Genomic DNA, 17,499 nt, shown 5'->3' on the forward strand with positions numbered 1-17,499 from the left:
ACGCTGCAGTGAAGATCCCAGCATTGTGTGGGAAATTGATGAAACAACGCATGTACTGGCAATGGCAAGATGTAGGATGCTTCATGCTCTTAACGCACAATCTCACTGTGGGGCCATCGTTAAGGATACAGGGAAGGCAGAAGACATCCACAGTTGTTTTGCAGTGAGCTGCTCTGTATGTTAAACATGTCCTGCCTTCACACGGCTTAACACGACCGACAGCTGGATCAGTCCTACACGGCTTCCTAGTGAATTTAGAAAGCGTCTCCCGCATCGTTCGCTGGCTGAGCAGAACTCCTCTCCCAGGGAACTTTTTCTGCAGACTGGCCTTGAGTGACAACTCACCGAGAGCCACCTGGGTCTGTCACTGGGGCTGGCACCGAGTGCAGTGCTGTACAGTGTTCCTGGGGCAGCAGGGACTACTTTCTCTTGGGCTGGGGCTACTACAGTCAGCCAGGCCTCTCCCTGTATGTATCACAAAGGTGAAGGTCCAGAGCCAGCAGGGGCAGTGATCTGCACCATTGTCTGCAACAATAGTACACATTCAGTGAAAGGGCTGGGCCTCTTGTTTGTCAGACACCACTCCCTGTCTCCAGGCTCTTTCACAAACTTTCCAGCCTTAGCTTCCTATGGTGCAGCCCTCCCCTGGCTGCCCTCTCCTTGGCAGGGAACGAATCCTGTACTCGGGCTGCCCAGGACCCCTAAGAACAGCCCCCCCCATCTCCCCCCGTGCCTAATGGAATCCCTCCCTGCCTGTTAAAATCTCCTCTCCAGCCTCATGCCTATACTAACCCAGTCACTCTCCACTGCAGTCCCTGCAGTTAGCCCACTGCAGCCCTCTTGCTCCTTCCCACCCCCATCGCTAGGTTCTGCCGGATGTCCTAGCCCCCAGAGATGACCTGAATTGCACTTTGAACTCAGCCTCCAGTCTAGTGCCATCTCTGGGCGTGTGGAAACAGCACATTGACAGCGCAGCTGAGCCCTTTCCGGTACATAGTGTCCATCCCCTGGCAGGGGGCCCAGGCGAGCGCTCAGCAGACAGTCAGGACAAGCTGGTGAGCAGGGCACTGGCCTGTGACTTCCAAGATGTGGGTTCAAGTCTCTGCTGTGTCACAGGCTTCCCGCCCAGCCATGGGCAGACGTGTGTGGGCCTGAATGGGGCTAAGATCACCTCCCCCCAGCACAGAGGTGCACCCATGCTGTGGTGATGGGGGCCGTGTCTACACCCCCAATCAGAACCCCTCAGCTACCCTGTTGTGCCAGCTGACTCAAGCGCATCGGCTCAGGGGCTGTTTAACTGGCTCAGGCTGCAGCCCAAGCTCTGGGACTCTCCCACCTTGCAAGGTCCTAGAACCCAGCCTCCAGCCCGAGCATCTACCCCTGCAATTAAACAGCCCTTTGTGCCACTGGCAGGGGCCAGCTGTGGGTTTTTAATTGCAGTGTAGACATACCCTGAGAGAGTGGATGGCTCCTTATTTGGGTGTCATGCAAGTGGGAGCAGCTTTAGCCAATCCTGCATTTTAACAGTGTGTTCAGCTAATGCTGTTTTCTTGAGATGGGCCGATAATCTCTCCCTTCCCCCACCCCACCTCCTCCTCTGCCATTTGCAGTGACCCAGACCATGGCCCGTAGCAGACGGCTGAGATGGGCTTGGTTTAAATGCAGCTAGCAGTCCAATGCTCGCAATAAACTGTGGGCGGCTGCTGACTCTGAGCCCTGGGAGCAGGTGATGATAGGTGCTTTGTATGAGCAATCAAGGCCAGAATGCCTGGAATCTGGGCTGGCCAGACAAGGGAGGGGGAAGGGGAGGGGAGAACTCTCTCTGCATTGACTTTGGACTATGTTTGAGAAATCGAGGCCTGTCCTGGTTTGTAAGGCTGAAACCTGCGGTGCTGAGTGGTAGAAGATCCATGGGGAAAGGGCTGAGGGGTGATGCAGATGGGAAAGGGGCTGCACAGACCATGCCCCACCTTGAAGCCACCTCGGCACCCCCTGCAGCGATGCAGAGTGAACAGGGAGGCGAATGGCTCACCCAGGGCAGTGCAGGACTGGCTTGTGGGTCAAGCACTAACATAGGCAGGGGGCATGGGTTCTGCTCCCATCTCTGCCCCAGGCTCAGGGCTGCTGGATGAGTCACCCAGGGCTGGATTTTCAAAGGTGTTTTGGTGCCTAAAGCTGCAGCTAGTTGGGGGGGGGGGGGCGGGGGGCGGGGGGAGGGCGGATTTCCAGGAGCAGCCAAGCAGGTTAGATGCCCAACTCCCAGGAATCCTAGGATAAGGAGGAACGGGTGTAAATACCTGGGCGGTTTGCCTTAACTAGGAAACATGGCTGAGGGCAGCACCTGCCCAGCTTGCTCCTGTCCACTGAGCCCAACCAAACCCCAGCTTCTTGCGCAGTCCTGACCAGGCCGAAGAGTCCCCTTGCAACGCCCCATGCACTTCCTGCCAGCTCTCCACCCACCCCATGATCTCTCCCTGGGGCTCAGCGGGGCACTGCTCAAAGGGGGCAAAGTAGAAATCCCCTGAGCTGCCCTTACTTGAAGGCTTTCTTGCTGTTAGGAGAGGGAGGGAGGGAGGAAAGGCTCCTTTACTCTTATCAAATGCCACGTGGCTTCCTAGCAGCCATGGCATAGCATGAGAGAACAGCTCCCTTCAGTGGGTGGCCACACTAGAGGGATCGTGAGGAGAATTGGTGGGAAAATGGGGGGCTGTCGATTAATCACTGTTAACTCACATGATTAACTAAAAAAATTCATTGCGATTAATCACACTGTTAAACATTAAATATTTTCGGATTTTTTTTTCTACATTTTCAAATATATTGATTTCTATTACCACACAGAATGCAAAGTGTACGGTGCTCACTTTATATTATTATTACAAATATTTGCACTGTAAAAATGATAAGAAATAGTGTTTTTCAATTCATCTCATACAAGTACTGTAGTGCAATCTCTTTATTGTGAAAGTGTAACTTACAAATGTAGATTTTTTTTGTTACATAACTGCACTCAAAACCAAAACAATGTAAAAAACTTTAGAGCCTACAAGTCCACTTAGTCCTACTTCTTGTTTAGCCAATCACTAAGACAAACAAATCGGATTACATTTATGGGAAATACTGCTGCCTGCTTATTTACAATGTCATGCGATTAATTTTTTTTAATTGCTTGACAGCCCTAACAATAATGACAACAAAAACAAGATCACAAGTCTGCGAGTTTGCTACAGCTGGTAGGCCTGGCCAGGAAGAGAAAGTGACACCTAGCCTGTGTTGTCCTTCATGAGGCTGGTTGGCTTACCCCCAGCAGGAGTGCTTTCGCTTTCCCTCTCTCTGCCACCTCCTCCAGTCACCAAAAAAACCTACACCCAGCTTTACCAGTTTCCAGCTTTACTGTAAAAGCTAACAGAATGTTAGCAACCATTAGGAAAGGGATAGATAAGAAAAAAATATCCTAATGCCACTCTATAAATCGAAGGTATGCCCACACCTAGAATACTGAGTGCAGTTCCGGACACCCCATCTCAAAAAAGATATATTAGAATTGGAAAAGATACAGAGAAGGGCAACAAAAAAGATTAAGGGTACAGAATAGCTTTCCTAGGAGGAGAGTTTAACAAGACTGGGACTGCTCAGCTCAGCAAAGAGACTACGGGGGGGGGGGATAGGATAGAGGTCTATAAAATCATGAATGGTGTGGAGAAAGTGAATAAGGAAGTGTTATTTACCCTGTCACATAACACAAGAACCAGGGATCACCCAGTGAAATTAATAGGCAGCAGGTTTAAAACAAACAAAAGGAAGTATTTCTTCACACAATGCACAGTCATCCTGTGGAACTCATTGCCAGGGGATGTTGTGAAAGCCAAGACTATAACAGGCTTCAAAAAAGAATTAGATAAGTTCATGGAGGGTAGGTCCTTCAATGTCTATTAGCCAGGATGGGCAGGGATGCAACCCCCATTCTCTGGGTGGCCCTAGCCTCAGACTGCCAGAAGCTGGGAGTGGACAACAGGGGATGGATCATGTGATAATTGCTCTGTTCTGTTCATTCCCTCTGAAGCAAATGGCATTGGCCACGGTCGGAAGACAAGATACTGGGCTAGATGGACCATTGGCCATACTGGGTCAGACCATTCTTATGTTCCCTGAGCTTTTATCTGGTAAGAGTTGATCAAGGGGCCTCTTCATTAACTCTCCTTCTACCTCTACCAAATATGCCACTGGTTCCAGTATCTGCTTTGCCACACCTTTTCACCACTTCATCCCTCCCCTGTGATTTCATAACAACACTGGCTGCCCTAGGAAGAAAAATCTGGGAGGTTTATGGTGTGGGGATTTTCCCTGTCTGCTGGCTCTCACTGAGTGCTCAAAATAAGTCTGGTCTACGTAAATCAGCTCTAGTACGTAATGGACATCTTGAAAACAGCTTCGTTGGACTTGTCTGCATTGTAGACTGTGGAGTAGACCTAGCTTTGTATTTTAATTTCAGTTCCCCCACTCTGTCTGGCATATGGTGCATCCCACTCCAGTCCAGGTTCAGCTTGTATAGCCATTTTCTGCCCATCAGTGGGCGTCCATTTCCTTCCCTTCCAATTAACTCTAACCAATACCTTTACAAGTTACAGTGGCAGGGAGCCTGCCTACCCCTCCTATCTGCCCCTAGGGTAATTCTGTAAAAGCACGAGTGTCTCAATCTCACCGCAGGCAAAGTTCTCTTGTAACCCCCTCAGAAATCACCTGGCCACTCCTCCATCCATTCCCATTGTAAGGATCACAGCATTGCCCGTTACCTTAACATAACAAGGGGGGTGGGGGTGAGAGGCCCGTTGCAGGTCTGGGCCATCTCCAGCATCTTTTCATCCAGGGACAACCGGCCTCTGAGACTGATTCCTCCAGTCACAGAACTAGGTCAGTGGCTCCTGCTCATAGGCATTGAGGGCTTCGTCTTAGTGACTCCTTTGCTATGCTGCAGGTCCCTGTGACAAGCCCAGGCAGAGTGTCCCCTCTTACCGCACTTGATGCGCTGCAGCTTATTAACGACATGCTGCTCCTGCCAGGGTGATGTCCGTGATGTCCCCGAACTGCATAAATAGGGGTCCCTCTGTTTTGTTTGGCTGACCATCAGCTTCTTCACCCCTCCCTCCCCGCACTGTGGGGGTTCTTCCCAGGCCTGGCACAATGGGACCAGGTGTCAGGGATCCACAGGATCTGTGCTACACCCCAGCTTTTAAACAGGCCCTTGGAGGAACCCTTCAGTGTGCCGGGGCCCCAAGGGGCCCCACCTCTTCCTTAAGGGTCGGCCATGCAGCCTCAGAGCCTTCAAGTCTGAGCCTCTGGGCTCCAGCTCTCCTGCCTGACACCGAGAGATCTGCCCAGCAAGGCCCCAGCTGAGGCAGGCTCCTGATCCGAGACTTTCACACTCTTCAGGGACCTCAGCACATATTTCAGTGACCCCAGGTAGCCTTTCCAAAACAGAGCAGGGTGTATTAGCCAGCAGGAACACAGCATCAGAAGTCCTTAGGCTAGCACAGAGACATAAAGGGTTAGTCATAGTCCATTCTGCTTAAGCCAGTGCTCCCTCCAGCCAAGCTGCTGTGGTCTCCATTTTTGGCTCTCTCCTAGTCTCTCTCTTTCAGGCCCAAGTGAGAGCTCTCTCTCTCCAAAGGCCAGTTCTTACCCTAAGCCCCCTGACACTTCTCAGGCCATTGTATGCAGAGTCATGCGGAGTTCACATGCTCCACCTGCTGGAGGTTCCCACTATCCAATGTTAATTGTTCAGTCCTTGGGGCTCCTGTTGTCTTGATCCTCCATTGAGATGGTCTGGTTTCAACCAGTCCTTTAATGACCCATTCATACCACCCCAGACAGTTACAGGACAACTCTTCATGTCTCCTGCTCTGCCTCAGGAGCAGATTTACCCCTTCTTCACCCACTGGGTAACAATGCAAAGTGTAGGAAGAAATTGAGGCACACATAAGAATCACAAAAATATTACTGAAAATTTCCACTTGGTAAATGTTAACACAGGTTTCTTTATGGATCCAAACGGAGCAGTCTCCACAGTGGAAGTCCCTTTTTATACACAGCACTCAAAGTGTCCAAAAAGAAAGTGATCTCTGAGAGCCTATTTCAGAAAGTTACCACAACAACAAGTAGCAAATTGTGGTTTTTTTCTGGCTTGCCAAAAATGCAGAGATACTTCTCTGCTTCGATTTGGTTTCTTAGATGGAACATTTGGTTGAAAAAAGTGGTGGTGGGCACATAATGTTTATTTAAAAAGAACAGGAGTAGTTGTGGCACCTTAGAGACTAACAAATTTAATGTTTCTTAAGAATCTCTGTTCAGTCTTGATACTCCAGCTCACCAGATTATTGTGGAAGACATAAGGTTAAGCATGGTAAATGTGGTTTTTCTCACCAGCGTTAAACAAAGGGCTGTTTTCCTATCAATATTTGCATAAAAACACTGCTCTAGTTTGAGTATATGTTGCAAAAAATCCTCTTTACATTAAATTGGAAACTGCCCTTATTGCCAGGGGCAGCCATTTTATCTTCGTTCTCTCCTTTATTTTTATAATCACATCCTTGTTGCCAGCTTTTCTCTGGTACGGTCATGGCACACACAGAGAAATTAGATAAAAACATAAATACCCTGCTGAAAGGTTGAATTACAAGTCAGAACAACATTAGCACCCAAGAACCCAAAACACCCACACACAGAGAAAACAGGCTGCTTTCTAAGACAGCGAGGCACAACTCACCCCACCTGGTTTTAAAGGCTCTTTCCAGATTGATTGCTGCTATCTCACCCTGCAAGCAGGCCCAGGAAACACCCCCTATTCTCCCTACAACGATAGCTTCCAATTCCAACAGTCCCCAATGCACCCCAGCGAGCAGCTGCCTCTCTGCCTCTGTGCTGAGCTCTAAGTCTGCTGAGCAGCCAGCTCAGTCCCTGCACTCTGGCCTGTCCCCTGCCTGATCCACGAACAGGTTCCCTGAAAGAGTGAGTAAAAACCAAGTCCTTTAAATATAGCTGGTCAGAACCCTGTAGACCGGTTCAGGGGAGTCAAGTGCTCATAATGGAATTAACAGCATGTATCTGCCCTAGAGCAGGGACTTTGTGACCTCACGTAAACAAAACAGAACATTCTTCTCTGCTCAGAAAAATGACGTCTTTTCTGCCATATGTCCGTTGTCCCGACGTGCATGCCAGTCAGGGGCTGGAGCCTCAGCCTGGTCACAGAGCTCACTCCAACCCCTTGGTAGGCTGCTGCTAGTCCAGGTAAGGGCTGCCCTGAGTTCAGCCCTTGACCTCTCTCTGCTCACTGCCCTCCACAGCCTTGGGCTTCTCCCAGAAGCCTTTGCTTGGCTGGTGGCTCACATCAGGACTCACATGGCCTGGGCCTTCACTGGGTTTAGAGCCACGTGGGGAGTTCCAGGATGTTTCTGGCCCAGGTCCCGCTGGGTTTGAGAATGGCAGACAGCTATGTAGGGGTTGTGCAGACAGCAGAGTGGGTTAATGGGAGAGCGCTAGCAGCAAAAGGGGCAAGAGATGTGGGGAAGGGGGTGGAGGGGTGAGAGACAACACCTTGGCTACACTACCCCTAAACATCAACTCCCTCACTGGATTCTGGGCCTTAGGAGACGACCAGCAGCCCGGCAATGGCGGGGCAGATCCGGTGGAGATGAATGCGACTGTCCTGTGAGCACATCCCCCCCCACCCCAAGCCCTGGGAGGATTCTGGATCTCTACTTCCCTTAACGGGGGGAGTTCAGAGGTGGTTGCCCATCCTCAGCAGGATCAGAACGGGGGCAGGGAGCTGCTCACACCAAGACGCAAGCCTCAAGACGGCCCCAGAGTCAGAGAAATGCTGATTGTGCCAGGCGGATGGAGATAAGGGAGATGAAAGGCAGCTGTTGCTGTCACCCTGGAGGGGCTTTCCCCAGTGTGCGCACTGTGGGCATGTGTTAGGGTCAGAATAGGCACATTCCGCAGAGGCCACTGTCTGCAGAAGCGGCTCTGCGCGTAGCTTTGGACAGGACCCCTGGCCTGGCCTTTCACCGCCCTCACTTGGCGCAGTTTTGGGAGGATCAGATCCAGGGTGGCGGGAAAGAAGAGGAGCAAACATCAGGATTTGCCGTCCTTCTGCAGGGAAAAATCCAGCCTCTGAAATGAGCCCACTCCCAGTCTGCCCTCCCCCCACCCTTGATAAACTGACCCCTACAAGCAAAGCCAACCACTGCAGCTGGAACTGTGACCTGAGATCTCCCCCTCCGCCCCCCCCCCAGCCTCTGAGCAAAACGAGGCAATAACCCAAAGGCCTCACTGGGACCACTGCACTGCTGATATCATTGGAAACAACGGCCTAAGAAACCAAATGCTCCAACAGCCTGTTCCAGCACTCCTGCCCCTGCCTGACAGGATAGACACTAGCACCAACATTATCAAAACTAGGAGCTTTCAGCACCATTGCCAACCAGAGTGGTAAAGCCAGGAGTCAGACCCACAAAACCTCAGGAGATGGGCTTAAAAAAAAAAAAATGTTTTTTTTTGTTGTTTTGTGTTTTAAATTAATACATTTGGGGATCCTATACTTCCCCATCTAGCTCCTGAGCCTGAAGATTGCACTCAGGTCACAACATTTTCAAGCTTTTCTCTGCAACCAGGAGAGGGGCTAGAAACATGCACTTTTTAAAAACAAACAAACAAACAAACAACAATGAAAGCTAAGATTCCCTCAAACACCAGACTCCAGGAGCTGGGGCTTTAAATGAAGCACCAAACATTGTGAGACTTGCTTTAAGACTGCGAGAGTTGGCAGCCTGTTAAAGTTAAGCCATTACAGCTCCTTCACAAAGATTGAAGGGCCAGATTTTTAACAAGATTTAGGCAACTAAATATGCAGATAGGCACCTGGAAGTGGGAGTTAAAAGTGCCCAGGTGCCTTGGGAGCTTTTGAAAACCCCACCAGGTGCCTATCTGCATCTTTAGATACCTAAACACTTTTCAAAATCTGGCCCTAAGGGCCTCATTTATAGGGTCCTGATTTTAAGGGTTTCGGAAGTCCCTTCTGGCCTAAAAATATGAATTGGGAAATGCTGCTGTAATGCCTCATAGGTGAGTAATTCTTGTGTGTTATGTCTCCATTCCCCTATGGTCTAGGCTCCCCAGCCAGACATCTCCCATAATGCACCATGTCCCAACTCCAAGAGGTGAGGCTGTAGTGCATTATGGGAGATGTAGTCTCCTGGCCTATGGAGGAGACTGAAAGCATGAAGAGCCAGAACTACAATGCCCATGAGGCACTAGAGAAGCATTTCACAATTGAAATTTTTCCAGTTTTGACTGAAATATTTTAGTTTCCAGTCACTTTTTTGGATATTCACATGTCTGCTGAAAAATCAAAACTTTAGGAAGAACAAAAAAATCATTTTGACCACATAAAAGCGTTCACTCACCACAGCAGCACCTCCTCATGGCCAGGTGCAGCACAGGGGCTGTCTCCCCCGGTGGCGGAAGTTCCCTCACTGCGGTGGTCTCTTTTCCCACAACCTGGCCCTCTGGCCAAGTCACCGTTTAGTCCAACCCTTTCGTGGTAACAGAGAGTCTAACCCAGCTGTAGTCCAATGACTTTACAGCAAGTCTTCCATCTGTCTCTGGGATCCATGGTCCATACACCCCTCACCTCAGCCCTTCCTCTGTGGCTGGTAGGGGAACCCAGGGCCACCCTCTACTCTGGGTTCCAGTCCAGGCACCCTGTAGCTGGCAATAAAGGTCCACTCCCTCAGACTCCTTACTGCCGCCATAGACCATTTCCTACCTCCTCTATTCCCCAGAGAGTGACTGCAGACCCCATCCCCGCCCTTCAACCCCTGTCTACTGCAAACTTGCTGGCTAGCTGCATAATCGCTACCCAGCCGGGCTTCCTCCTCAATTAAGCCTGGCTGTCTCTACCTCTGTCTCCTTCACAGGTGCTGCCAGGTATGTTAATTGGCCTCCCAGAACCACATTAAGCCCTTCAGGGGCTGTGTGGGGCGCAGTGATGCACCATCGCAGACCAGTTCTTGTTTAAAGCAGTGCACAGACATTCTTTGTAGAGCTAGGGCAGCTGAGCCCAAATGACTTCACACCTCCATCCATCCAATTGGCCACACTTTTCTCCTGCTTTGCAGAGTGAGTGCAAAACGCTCCCAGATTCGCAACTTTTTGCACACCTTTCAGCACAGCCCTAATTCTCGCCTTGGCTCAACAAGCTGGGATGGCACAATGACGGACATGACAATGCCCTGCAATCTCCTGGAAAAACCCTATTGAATTAAATTGCATATCTTTGGAGTCTATTGCATTCAATGACTGGCCTATGTACCCTGATGGGCCAGGAATTGTATGCATTTCCAAGGGGGAGGGCAACTGCATTTCCTCCAGGAACTGAGAACAGTGTTCAGGTAAATTCACCCAGGCTGGGACACCTGCAGACAAGCCCCACCCCCTGGAGAGGTTGGCCTGGACTGGTTCAGACTGGATTTTTCAGGGACCGACAGACAAAGAAAGGATTTTCGGATCTACAGCCTGGTTTCATGGGCGGCAGCAGAAGCTTCCCCAGAGGGAGGCAAGTTCCCTGTCCTGCCTCTTCTGGCCCGAGCCCCGTCCACACTCCACCCCCATTCCGCCCAGGCCCCGCACCTGCCCTGCCCCCTCCCTGCTTGGCCCCTCCCGCAGCTGCTCAATGTGTCCCTCCCCACCTGCTGCGCCAGCCCCCCCCCGCCGCTCACTGCACCCCACCTCACACCCCCGCTTGCCCACCGCTTGCCTCCGCACCCACTGCTCGCCACATCCCTCCCCACCCCTTTACCCCTCCGGCGGGTTGGGCTGGGTGAGGAGGAGGGACGTGGGGAGAGGTGGGGACCTCGGGGGGGGGTGGAGAGGAGAGGAGAGGAGAGGAGAAAGATTCACCAAGCAGCAGGCAGTGGAGGCCTCGGGGAAGGAGCAGAGCAGGGAGGGGAAGAGGCGGGGTCACCATGGCCCAGATATCCGGTGGCGGGTGCACAGCAGCTGTGGCCGATTACACCTGCCACCCCTGGGTTTAAACTGACTCTGGGCCTTCTTCCGGATCCAGCAAACGGGCAGGACCCCAAAAAGAAAAGGAGGACTTGTGGCACCTTAGAGACTAACCAATTTATTTGAGCATAAGCTTTCGTGAGCTACAGCTCACTTCACCGGATGCATGTAGCTGTAGCTCACGAAAGCTTATGCTTAAATAAATTGGTTAGTCTCTAAGGTGCCACAAGTCCTCCTTTTCTTTTTGCGAATACAGACTAACACGGCTGCTACTCTGAAAGCTGTCATCAGGCAGGACCCCTGATCCCTGAGGGGGCCCCATCCTTAGGGAAGGGTTGGAAGGACTGTTCGCGGGCCAGAGCCCTTGCTGGAGCTGGGGTAGCCTCTGGTGAGCTTAGTAGCATGCGTCTGCGTTCCAGGGTTGCGTTCATACGTTTTCTCGGTAATGCTTTTATGTTAACAATGGATGTGCTTGCTTCGAAAGAGCTGTGTGGTGACTTAGCTGTGGGCCATCGCTGAGGGGAGCGGCCAAGCAGGCCGGCTTAGGCAGTCTGTCTTTGGCTGTGGAGTTCACGGTATGGTCAGGGAGCTGTGCAGCCTGGAGATACCCGCCGCCCAGGCTGACTGGGGTATCACAGGCCAGGGGAGGCTGTGCCTCCCCAAACGGCCCGGCATGGCCCCACCCACGCTAGGGCTGGGGGTGCCAGCGGCTGCGGTGGGGGTGCTCTGGCAGGGGGAGGGGGTGAAAGGGGAGAGGGAGGGGCAGGGTCTCAGGCAGAAGGGGAGGGGCCTGGGACTAGTCTCCCGCAACGGCCAGTTCACCTGCCCCCCGCGCCAGTCAGGAGGGAGAAGGACATGGTCTGCCCCCAAGAGGCGAGAGCTGAGAGCCTGGAGCCCAGAGTGGGCCGCAGAGGGGGAATACAGGTGCAATTGCCCTGAACTGTGACAGGAATCTTGTGTGGGATGAAATGCCACGAGAGAGTCCCCAAGAGCTGAAATCACACATCCTGAATACATAGACCTGACATTGTACTTCCCTAGATTTTCACTGTCTGTCTAGGTATTAATTAATGATGGACCCATAACCGGGGTACCTAGCGGTTAGGGAAAGAAGAGCTTTGTTTATACGCAAACTCCTGAAGTAACTGCTGCAGTGTGGCACAGATCTCTTATAGGAATCAAAGGGACTCCATCAACTCATAGGCTCTGACTTCTGCTCCCACTGGTGGGTGCTCGACCCCCCTCTGCCCCTGGCCTTGCCCCCACTCCACCCCTTCCACGAGGCCCCACCCACCCCACCTCTGCCCAACCCCAACTCCACCCCCTCCCTGCCCCTATTCCAACTCCTTCCCCAAATCCCCGCCCCGGCCTTGCCTCCTCCCCTGAGCGCGCCACATTCCCGCTCCTCCCTCTCCCTCCCAGCACACCGCCAAATGGCTGGGCGGGAAGCGCTGGGAGGTAGGCGGAGGAGCGGGGACATGGAGCGCTTGGGAGGGGGAGGAGGAGGTGGGGCGGGGGGAGCTTGGCTGCCAGTGGCTGCAGAGCACCCACTAATTTTCCCCCATGGGTGCTCCAGCACTGGAGCACCCACGGAGTCGGCGCCTATGCATCAGCTTGAAAAACGAGGTTAAAAAGGAGTTTCTGCTCAGCATGCAGTAAAAGTTAAAAACCCACAGAAAACAGTAAGATGCAGGAATGAGATGGGTAAAAACTATAATGCCCCTGTATAGTGCAATGGTGTACCTTCACCTGGATCCTGTATTCAGTGCTGGCCACTCCCTTTCCAGAGGGTTAGAGCTTGAAGGCAGCTGGGGGGACACACACAAATGAAAATTAATAGGGAATAGGAGAGCTGGATCCAAAGAGAATGAAAATGGTCACAGATTGACACGGCATGGATGGTAGAGGCAAAGAACCAAGAAACAGTGAAAATGTGACAAGGAAAAGAGAGACACCCCCCCCCCCCACCACCACCATAGTGTTCCCTCCAACTCCCAGCCCAACTATCTGCACATGCCGGATAACAAGGAGCCAGAAAGGCCATGCCAGAAGCCTCCTATTAGAAATAAGTGCTGTCCACAACTCAGCTCAAACTGCACCTCTCTCCTGGGTCCAGAATAAACCCAAACTGCTGTGCTTCCCATAGATGAAAAAAGTCCTAAATCAACTCGCAAGCCTTACGATTCCAGAGACCCCACAGGACAAACTTGGACTGGGTGCCACATTTGAAACCCAAACTCCTCAGTGGGAGAGGTTCCCATGTAGTCGTACGGTCGTCTCTTTTAAGTCCGAGCAATTAGCCAATATCCAGGGCCTTGCTGAGTTGCTTTCACTGGGGAAGAAATGGATGATACAAGTCAGTGGTTTCTCTGGTGCAATCTTGTTTATTTATGGCGAATGTCGATGCAGTCTTTTTTCCCTGAACAGAACAGAGGCAAACAACAACAGGAGGCATAGTGCTTTACAGAAATTATAGCAACAGGAAGGGGCCAAATCTCCAAATGTGGTAAATCGCCCCCTGTCCACTGGAGTCAATGGGCCACATCCCCTTCTTCTTATTCTTATGTGGCATCTCCATCACTGGAGGTTTGCAACCACGGTAGCCCGTTCTGCATGGTTCCCTGCTCTCTTTGTGATTGAACAGCCCTTTTGATTCAGCCAGGATACCACATCATCCCTCTAAGATCTTTTTTTTTCTGCCTCGTGTTCTTCTGTCATCAGCTTTCCCTTCCAGTGCCCATAAATATGCATTGCCCGCTGATCCTCTTAAAATGTGCCCTATGAATTGAATCTTACTTTTCATGAGAGATGACTAGTGCTTGCTGAGTCCAATCATCTCCAGCACTTTTTTGGTTGTTAGGCAAATCTATCCATGATATAGAAGAATTCTTCTAGAACACTATAATTCAAAGGACTGTAATTTCTTTATTATCGATTGTTTGAATGTCCATGTTTCACAGTTGTAATTTGACACAGACCAAATGTAAGTTTCTAAGAGTTAGAATTTAGTCTTCAGATTTATGTTCCTTCTCATCAGATGTTTATTCTTCCGGAATGTCTCTTTCACTTATGCTATCCTGGTGATGACTTCAGTATCCGGTCTTCAATCTTCTGTAATGATGCTTCCCAAGTAGCGATAATTTCTCACTTGCTGTATAGCTGTGTCATTCACTGGAATCTCCCATATTTTCCCAGGATTCTTGCATACCACCGTATTTTTCTTCTTGTCCACATTCCACGCTAGCCCATATTCTTTGCCATATTCATATATAATCTCCACTAACTTCATCAGACCTTCTGAATCAGCTACCAGCACTGTGTCATCTGCATTGCGAATGTTATTCACCCATTTTCCATTCATCTTCATATCTTCTTTTGTTTCTTCAACTCATTTCATCAAACATTCACTATAAATGTTGTTTAGATTTTCATTTTCTTATCTGCCGTTATAATCACCTTGTGTAGCGGAGTGAGCACCCGCTCCAGCCCTCAAGGGGTTGGAAAAGCCCTGCAGGGGGCTGGGGCTGGGGAAGGGAGTGAAACCCTGGCTGACTGGGGGAAGTGGTGGCAGTTGGGGGCCACGCCCCAATCAGGGCTCAGCTGGCTCTATAAAGGCTTTGAGCCAGAAGTTCCAGGATAGTCTCCCTCTGCCTGGAGAGGGACAAGGGCTTGGCTGCAAGGTGCCAAGCAGGACACCCAGATTGGAGCAGGACTGGGGAAGGGCTAGAGGAGATGGGAGCTCTGGTCTGGAAAGGCCTATTAGGTATGGGGGTTCCAGGGGCAGCCATGGGTAGGCAGAGGCAACAGGTCCAAACCCCCTCCCCTGTGATGAGTGGCTTATACTGCAGTCTGCCCAGGGAGTGGGGGCTAGTTGGTGACTGGCAGTAGCCTAAGACTGAGGTGGAGATAGTGGGTGGGGGTTTTCCTGGGAGGGGGAGACCCAGAATGGTGGGGGTACTGCCAGGGGGCAGAACCCAAGACAAGGGCACTGCAGTCTGGGAGGGACATGGGAGGCCAGGGGTGGTGAGACACTGGCCTGAATGAGGCGCTCTGGAGGCTGGATGCTAATTTCCCTGAGATGACCAGCAGAAGGTGCTGCTGGGTGAATCTGTGCCCTGTGACACCTTGTGATTCCAGTATAATTGTTTTCTTACTCAGCATTTGTGTTTCAGTCCCTACAGATCTCAATACACTGAGCAAATTGCAGTGGTTGATTCTGTCAAATGCTTTTCTGGAAGTCAATGAAACCAAGTACATTGTTTTCCCCATTTCAATTGATCTTTCTAATATGAGCTTCAAATTCATAATGGTGTTCATTGTGCCCTTTCCACCTTTGAAGCCATAGTGTTGTTTGTTTATCAGTCTTTCCTTGTCTGTAGTCAGAACAATCCACAACATTGTTCTTTTCTGGGGTTTGGATGTACAGTGAGACTGCAAGGTCTTCTAGCAATTCTATGGTGTCTGGCCACATCAAAGATGATCCTCTGATTACAGTCATGAGGAATGCTTGCATGTGGTCATGCCTAGAAAGGCAGAGAGCCATGAATCTCTCTTTCTTCTAATTAACTATCAATATCCTTGTGGCTACTAATGCAGTTCTCTTCTTCCCTTCATTCAGGCTCTGAAGAGGGTTGCTCTTCCTACCCGTAGAACTGGAGAGCCCCTCTTTAGACCACCAGGCTGTTATTAGCAGTGAACAATTTTTGTAAGGTGCCTTGGAACAACTAGTTTTGAAGGATAATACTTCTAGTGAAGGAGGGGGTGCGTCCGTCTCTATTGACCTCCACCAGGACTGGCTCTACGCACCAGCAAACCAAGCACGTGCTTGGGGTGACACAATTCCAGGGGCAGCATTCTGGGTTGTTGGGGTTTTTTTTTTTTTTTTTTTCGGCAGTTGTGCTCTCAGAGGGTTTTTTGTTTTGCTTGGGGTGCAAAAAACCTAGAGCTGGCCCTCCACTCCACACTCTCTACCCTAGATGAGTCTAGCATTGTGTGCTGAGAAACCTCAGCTGTTGAATTACTAATTTGAGCAAATTGCTGCAGAGAAGCTTGTTGCAGAGGTTTTCCATGTAACTCATATGAAATATGAGCTCACAGCCAGAAGGCATAAATCACTTCTGACTGGGGCCCCTGATGTAGGTAATTTATTAATCAGTTTCATTTTTGAAATCACTCTGCTAAGTATATAGGAGATATTATTTGAGGAGAGTGGAATCTATGAGGATTTGCATTGTTCACTCAGCTTTTCATAGTTTTTACCTTATTTTCAACTGTAATGCCTTTCTGACTGTCTAAACGTAAAGCATGTTTGGGTATAGTCCAATTAGATGATGGTTCTATTGTATCTTTAACACTATCCAGTGTTTTTGTTCTATGTACCGACTTTATTCAGTGGAATATCTATATGGTTTGGGGGCCTTCAGGCTGACCTAGAGGGGCTGTGGTTTGCAATTTTGCTGCCAAAGTTCAACTTCTGATTTCTAGGCTATTGCATTTGAGATGAAACAGCCTGATTATTTTTACTGCATCTGCCACTGCTTTGGGGTGTAACAATATGTTCCACTTTAAACATTTTGGTTCCATAATGCCTCTAATTTAATACTCCAAATAGACAACACCAAAACAAACTCCTTATCTGCATCTAAACTCTGTATAGCTGTTGTCATAAATATAAAGGGAAGGGTAACCACCTTTCTGTATACAGAACTATAAAATCCCTCCTGGCCAGAGGCAAAACCCTTTCACCTGTAAAGGGTTAAGAAGGTAAGGTAACCTTGCTGGCACCTGACTAAAATGACCAATGAGGAGACAAGATACTTTCAAAGCCGGGGGTGGGAGGGAAACAAAGGGTCTGTCTATCTGTGTGATGGTTTTGCTGGGAACAGATCAGGAATGCTCTTCATAACTTCTTAAGTTAGTAAAAAGAAAAGGAGTACTTGTGGCCCTTTAGAGACTAACCAATTTATTTGAGCATAAGCTTTTGTGATGAAGTGAGCTATAGCTCACGAAAGCTTATGCGCAAATAAATTGGTTAGTCTCTAAAGGGCCACAAGTACTCCTTTTTCTTTTTGCGAATACAGACTAACACGGCTGCTACTCTGAAACCTGTCATTAAGTTAGTAAGTAAGCTAGCTAGAAATGCGTTAGATTTCCTTTTGCTTAATGGCTGGTAAAATAGCTGTGCTGAATGGACTGTATATTCCTGTTTGTGTCTTTTTGTAACTTAAGGTTTTGTCTGGAGGGATTCTCTGTTTTGAATCTGATTACCCTGTAACGTATTTACCATCCTGATTTTACAGAGGTGATTCTTTTACTTTTTCCTTAATTAAAATTCCTCTTTTAAGAACCTGATTGCTTTTTCACTGTTCTTAAGATCCAAGGGTTTGGGTCTGTGCTCACCTATGCAAATTGGTGAGGATTTTTATCAATCCTTCCCCA

This window comes from Natator depressus, chromosome 4 (genome assembly GCF_965152275.1).
Source record: "Natator depressus isolate rNatDep1 chromosome 4, rNatDep2.hap1, whole genome shotgun sequence".
NCBI classification, from domain to species: Eukaryota; Metazoa; Chordata; order Testudines; family Cheloniidae; genus Natator; species Natator depressus.